The following is a 7,071-nucleotide window of genomic DNA, read 5'->3' as shown; positions in this document are numbered from 1 at the left end:
AGAGAGAGAGAGAGAGAGAGAGAGAGAGAGAGAGAGAGAGAGAGAGGTAGCCATGTACATTTTTTGATGAGACCAAACAGACCATGCTAAACACACTGAAAATTATTATACTAAAATCAGTAGACCAAAAGAATGAAATGGCAAAAAAAATTTTTATGTGACTCAACTAGATTAAGACCCTAGTTGTCATCTTGTACCATGTAAAACAATGCTATGTTTCAGACTCTAGAAATTTCACTGATTTGTGGAGGAGACAGATCAGCAAAGGAAAGGTAACATTTGTATTGGAATGTGTCCTTTTGGAGAAATGTCTCATGCATGTCACAATGAGCTTTTCCTGAGGCTGTTCATGTGGTCTCTCTCCAGGATGACATCAGACGGGTGATGAGTACCACCCACCCCTACCCGTGACTGCAGTCCTTGAATAGATAGGAGAGATCTCGAAACCGAAATGCCTCAGGTCAAGGGCAGTTGGCCATTGGATAATAGTCACAGGCTGAATAACATTTGTCAGTGATAGGCTATGTATACAACCCTGTCCCATCACGTTCTGGTGGAGCTGAAAAAGTCCTGTCCCTGGTTAGATCACAGTCACTATACCATCCTGTATTACATTGTTCATCTGTGCAGAGAGATACTGAATGAGCCAACTGCCAATCAGATCCAAGCCTGACATACCCAACTTGAGTGCAGTACGTGGTACCTGATAATAACAAGTCACCTGCTGATGGTTTAGGCAATTACTGCTCTGTACATTTTTATCATTGGAGGGCTCATTGTTACAACACAATTTGACTGCTAAATATTCTACCACATGACCCCAGAAGCTGCCTTCCTGTTCCCTGCAACCCTTTGATGCAATCTCTAGTGCTTGTGGTGAGCTTGTTTTAATTTGTTCATCATGGCTGCAGGAACAAGAGGCTGTACCACACAGATACTCTACATGGCCTACAGCAATGGTTCTCAGCCTTCCTGATGCTGCAACCCTTTAATGCAGTTTCTCATGTTGTGGTGATCCCCAACCATAAAATTGTTTTTGTTGCTACTACATAACTGGAATTTTGCTACTGCTATGAATCATAATGTAAATATCTGATATGTGAGACACCTGATATTCTGTGTGACCCTGTGAAAGGGATGTTTGAACCCCGCCAAGGGGATTGAGAACTGCTGCCTACAGCATCCTAAATGCCGCCTTCCCCTTTCCCCATTCCAGATCAACCTTGTCTTTTCCCACTCTCTATGCTCTCTTCATTAGACAGTGGAGCTCTCTTCTCGGAGCTTTGTGTGGCTGATCCTTCTGTCCCCTGACTGCCACCCGAACCCCTCCTCTTTACCCAGTTTTCATCTGCGTGCTCTTCATGGAGCCTTACTGATTCCAAGGCATCAAGCCACACGCAGGCTTTTCTCTTCATGGCCATGTTATTGTCCCAGCACCTGCTAGAAATCCAGACCCCTAGATTCCTCCCTGCAGTCAAGGATTATACATGAGCCCCAGTCACCTGCCTGATGCTTTGGGTCTTCTAGTTTTATGGAACATATAATTAAATTTGTCTTCTCTGGCTAATAGGCCAAGTTAATTCACAGACTATCCGGGAAAGGAGCTTTGAAGTGTAGAAGAAAGCAAATCTTCCTTCCTTGTAGTAATTAATGTCTACTCCTCTCCTGCAATATAAGCGTGCTCCCGTCAAGGTTTTGATTGGAAACATGGCTGGCAATTGTGAGCACTCTCTAGATAGCTGTTGAATACACTTACTGGCGACATATGGCGGGACTCTATCAGTCACAATTTCTTGCCCCTTCCCCTCCCAAGAGACTAAAAATGTCATAGACACAAAGGACTGTAATCTATGCTTAGAGGACTGAAATAATCTAAGAGCTTTATCTCTTTCAGGGTAAATTCTGTGAAGACAGCAGGAAGGGAGGAGTCCTATCCGTACACACCAAGAAGCACTAAAATTTAAACAGTAGAAATCACCAGACTCTTACATGACCTGGAAACAGCAACTGCAGGTCTGCTCCAGCTCTAACTGCCTCCAGGGTAGGCTGAATCCTCCCCTCCACTGCTAAGGGGTGTTAACTGGAGACACGGCTGGATGTCTGACACCAACACAGGAAGTAAGAATCTGAGTGCACACCAGCCCTACCCTCACCCCAAGCCACAGCAAGTGGCTGGCACTCACCTGAAGGTAGAACCGAAGTGGATAGACAGACCATCTTGTGCCACTGGTCACTTTGATCTCTCCTGGGTAGGCAGGCAGGGATGGAACTAGTCCCTTGTGTCCTTATGCTAGTCTCTCTGCAGCTCCCCTGGCTTTCGTCTAAGTGCAGCTGACAGCTCTCTCTGCTGAGCAACCACACTCGTAGGATGTTCGTGGCCTGCGCATATGTGGGGTTTTTCCTTCCGGTTGCTGAGAGGCGATGTTGTCTCAATTCGTTTCTGCTCTGTACTGCCACCACCTCCTCCTCCTCCTCCTTCTCTTCTTCCTCTTCTTCCTCCTTTTCCCCTTCTTCCTCCTTTTCCTCTCCCTCTTTCTCATTCTTCTACTTCTCTTTCTCTGTCAGACTGTCCCATACGCTGGGGACACTTTGTAATTTTGAGTAAAGTAACAAAACTTTTTTTTTTCTGTAATCTTTTCTGTGGTTTGAAACAGGAGTGATCTTGATGTTGAGTTTGAAGTCACGAAGTGGCCTTTTGGGGGTGCATTGCAGGAAAATATAGGCTATTTTAAAAAGCCATTGGGTTTGGTATTTTTTGTTTATATGGACTACATTTGTTCTGAAGATTTCTACTGTAAATTGACATGGAACATTCTGACATATAGTAAGTATTTATGGAGTTTGTGGAGTACAATAGGTAGCAACCTAGGGGCTACTTCTTCACTGGTGAATCTCCAACTTACAAGGCAGTAAGACTAAAACACTTGAACCCATGGGAGGGAAGTTGAAAGCTACCTAGTCCCAACCCTTTTTCCTCTCTCTACTTTTGAGGGGCAGGTAAATGAGGCACTGGATTAGAGTTATCCTCTGTGTTGCACACATTTATGCCCCAGTGTCCTTCTCTGAGCAATGGGAAACATCATGGAGTGTTCTGAGTATTGAATGGGTTAGTATCTGGCATAAAATAAGAGCGATGTGAATGTCTGATGTAATTACCAGGGTCAATTCTGTATCTTTTGACTTGGGTTTTTGTTTTCTTCTTTCCCCTCCTGTTTCCTATGCCTGAGAGTTGCCTAGGGAATTACTTGAGGAGATGGCATATTGAGAGAAAAAAGAGGGAATATTTGAACAACAAATGCTCCTAAACATCCACAGATGCCTGGTGTTCCTCTTCAGTGCTAGGCTGCAACGGTAAGAATTCCCCCCCTAAGGAGGTACCTCCCACCCTCCCTCCTCAGGAGGTTCCAATGACAAGCCAAAGTTCACCCTAGTGAACCAGGGACTTTATTTGTGTTACTTACAGAGCACAGATGAGGGGTAGGGGACAGGCATCTGGGTGAGCTTAAAGCAGCTACACTGGAAGCTCTGTACCCAACATGGATGATGGCCGTCCCAGGGCTGTGTAGATACAGACCCCTCCCCTAGTCCTTTTGTACTGCATGTATGTTCCAGCTCCTCCTTGAGACCTTTGAAACCACATGAAATTACAACAGATTTCATGAAACTGATTGGGAGAAGTGGCTAGAAACTCAAGAGGACATGATCCTTCCACCCCCACCTTCTATGGGGGAACCTCAGGAGTCAACCAGCCCAGCTGTGATGACCTTTCGTGAGCAGGCCCAGTTGAACTCCTGAAGATGGTCCCATTTTGGCTCAGAGGATCCTCCTGGACAACACTTACTCCTTATCAAGACAAAGGACCCCTCACTGTGTGTGTGTGTGTGTGTGTGTGTGTGTGTGTGTGTACACAATGCTGTGACTTGAATTTAGAACCTTAAACATATTGAGCATATGCTCAATCTATGACCACGGTGCACCCTTCTTCCAATTTTGCTTTAATTTCCTGTACCATCCACTGAAATTCAGATCCGTGTCATTTATCCTAAAATGCCTGAGATGGCACGAATCTCACTGAAGATATTCTACCCATACACAGACACCACTTTGGGCAAATAGAGAAATACAACTCAGCTCGAGACTTGCAGAGAGATTTATAAACACACCAACACTTAAGAACTCCATCTATTCTCCCACATGTGCCTGAAGTGAATCAGATAACAACCCCTCTTACAAATCACTCTTGACCACATGCTATGTATCCAGACCTCATCTGAGCTCTGAGTAGATTACTCACCTGTCAAGTTGTTGCTGTTGTTGTTTGATAGCACAGAGTTTTCATAATGAACTGATGGGCCAGAGAAAAAGGCCTGTACAGATTTTGTCTAAGTATCCCTGTGTGCATTTCTCATTATTAAAGGATTATTTCTTCATCAGACATTTAATCATGATGTGTAATTTAAATGTCTGAACATTAGGATATAATTTACAGTTTTATAGTATAGCAAATGGCGTCAGTCTCCTTGTAAGTCAGAGCTACACTAGATATACTGAAAAAGTGAGGGCGGCTAGTGCATAAAATATTGGGTTTCGTAGCTTATAAATTGATCCTTTCTCATATCTAGATGCCTAATACTTTCTCTGTTGAGATGTGTGTATATGGAGAATACAAATGTGTGTGTATGTGTGTGTGTGTGTGGTGTGTATGTGTGTGTTCAGCTGTGCTTCCCCATGACTCCATACGTGGAGGCCAAAGATTGAAGTTGAGTATATTCCTTTATCACTTTCTAACTTATGTTTTGGGGCAGGGTTTCTCACTGAACCTATTGCTCACTAGTTCAGCTAGGCTGGCTGACCAGATGCCAAGCCCCTGGATCCTCCTGAGCACCTCTGAGCATCAGCGGTACAGACATGTGCTGCCATGTCTGGTTTTGCTGTGGACACTGGGGATCCGAACTCAGCCCATCACACTTGCACACAAGCACTTTCCCCACTGAACCATCTCCGTGGCCCTCTGCTGAGGTCTTCAGACTGGAGAGAGAACATGCTTCTTTAGAGGCAGCTGATCAACGGAGAATCTGTCCAAAAACACATGAGAATCATTTTAGAAAAGCAGGTTGTTCACAGTTGATAAGATGTGGGATTTCTGTGTGTGGTTTCTTGCTTGGGTTCTTGGATTTTTACCTTATTTTTTTTTTTTTGTTTTGTTTCTTTTCTGTTTGATTAGTGGCAGGTAATGCTGCTTGTCAAAAGATTTTACAAATTACAGATGGTTCTCACAAAAAAAAAAACCAAGCAAACAATTTCTAACCACTTGGTGCAATGAAGTCAGTGTTTACATTTCCGTCATCTGTGCTTAAACACTCTCTCTGGCTACTCTAATTGGCTTCTCGGTGCTGTCCCATTGGCTGAAATCTCAGTGAACACCACAAAATGTTTTACAACTCTCTGCCATGTAGCAGCTAACCCCAGACAGCTGCTCTGACTTTGTCATGGATGTTTGGTCTAAAGGACAAATGTATGGAATGAGGAGGAAGGGGACAAAGATACGCACTTGAGATAAAAGAGCTAGTCGAGGTGTGTGTACGTGTGTCGGTGTATGTGTGTAGAGGTGCGTAGGTGTATGTGTATCAGTGTACCTGTGTTGGTGTATGTGTGTAGAGGTGTGTAGGTGTATGTGTGTCAGTGTACCTGTGTTGGTGTACGTGTGTAGAGGTGTGTAGGTGTACATGTGTCAGTGTACCTGTGTTGGTGTATGTGTGTAGAAGTGTGTCAGTGTACCTGTGTTGGTGTACATGTGTATGCGCGTATAATTCTTATTTGTTTGTCTCCTTTCCTGTCACAACTGAAAACATTACCAGCCACTGGGAATCAACTCCCCACGGAAGATTTCAAATAAGTATACTCAAGCATTGGTTTGGCAACAAAGTTCTGTTATGGGAGATATTTCAAGTGGCAGCATCTGATTTGTCTTGTTACAGAGTCACCATGTTCCCGACTAGGCTAGGCCTGAGGCCATGAGTGACAAAGGCGTATTCTCGATGCTGCTTGATTCAGGCCACTGGCTCAGGTGGCCAGAGAGACCAGCCCTGCCACCCACAAGACCCCAGTGTGGGAGATGTCTCTGCCAATCTGCCACACTGTCTCCACAAAGCTGGGCTGAGCCCAGACCATCTCGTCATCCACTCGGTATCCAGTAGAAATGAGACTCTAATGCTTAAAGATTATTCAAAGGCTTTATATGTTTGGTAATGCTCAAATAACAAGATGCCCACACAATTAGAGGTGCATCCCAATATTTAACCTTATGCTATACGTTGTTACCCAGGACTGCTCTCGATATATGTGTGGTCTTCCATGGCTCCTACATCTCTCTCTTCCTCTGGCTCCTAGCTCCTCCTCTTCCTCTCCCCCCCCCCGACCCCCGACTCCTTACTCTGCCTACCTTCCATACAGCTCAATTGCCAAGCTTTATACAAAGTAGTGGGAGAAATATTCTGCTACAAAGTTCTCCATCATTTTCTCCCTGGATCCCTGCTCAGGCATGGGGACAGTGTTGTGCTGTTCCTTTTTAGTAGAGGAAAACTAACTTTAAGATCTAGCTTCTTCTCTGCTCGTTACCCACGTGTACTTGCACGCTCCCTGGTACTTCCGTGTGCATTCGTGATCCCTCAGTTCACTAGGCACTGACTCTGTCTCAGTGGAGACATAGCTTAGTGAGATAAACCCTTCCCCCAAAGAGATCATGACTTAACAAGGTCATGGTCTGAAGGTGTTGCTGCAAATCTGTGTATTAGAAACTTGATCCTCAGCTTCACAGAGTGTTGGTCACTTGGAGGCAGTTGAGATTAGATGAGACTTTGAGGAAGGGTCCCCTTGGATGGTGTTAATGGCTTCATAAAAACAAGAGAGGCACTGGGTTCTGCCTCCCACAGCAGTAACCTCCAGCAGGTTAGGGTGCCTCAGGAAGGCCTGCCCTATAAACCAAAAGGAGCTGGTCCTCAGACTTTAGACTTTCCAACTGTAGATTCACTGTCTAAATCGACTTCTCTTCTTTATAAATACTGTCTATGG

At 44.6% G+C, this 7,071-nt stretch overlaps 1 protein-coding gene and 1 long non-coding RNA gene across 3 annotated transcripts in view; one reads left to right on the top strand and one right to left on the bottom strand.

The window, feature by feature from the left end:
* The window catches only part of Nedd9 (neural precursor cell expressed, developmentally down-regulated 9), a 175,988-nt gene extending 173,404 nt beyond the window's left edge, over positions 1-2,584 (bottom strand). Inside the window, exon 1 of one of the 2 annotated variants that reach the window (XM_028763276.1) lies at positions 2,184-2,584. The gene's annotated coding sequence lies outside the window, so the exon portion shown is untranslated. Of the gene's footprint in view, positions 1-1,989; positions 2,153-2,183 lie in introns of those variants that run through there. The other variant, XM_028763278.1, reaches the window with a different exon arrangement.
* Positions 2,585-3,218: 634 nt separating this feature from the next.
* LOC114617654 lies at positions 3,219-4,433 on the top strand. Its single transcript, XR_003710830.1, has 2 exons — positions 3,219-3,351; positions 3,613-4,433. It is a non-coding gene; the product is annotated as an uncharacterized LOC114617654 (long non-coding RNA).
* The last annotated feature ends 2,638 nt before the right edge of the window (positions 4,434-7,071 follow it).

The sequence above is a fragment of the Grammomys surdaster genome, unplaced genomic scaffold (assembly GCF_004785775.1).
Source record: "Grammomys surdaster isolate TR1022 unplaced genomic scaffold, NIH_TR_1.0 137, whole genome shotgun sequence".
In the NCBI taxonomy this organism is placed as follows: Eukaryota; Metazoa; Chordata; class Mammalia; order Rodentia; family Muridae; genus Grammomys; species Grammomys surdaster.
The sequence above is the reverse complement of the archived record's forward strand: the minus strand, read 5'-3'. Positions and strand labels throughout refer to the sequence as shown.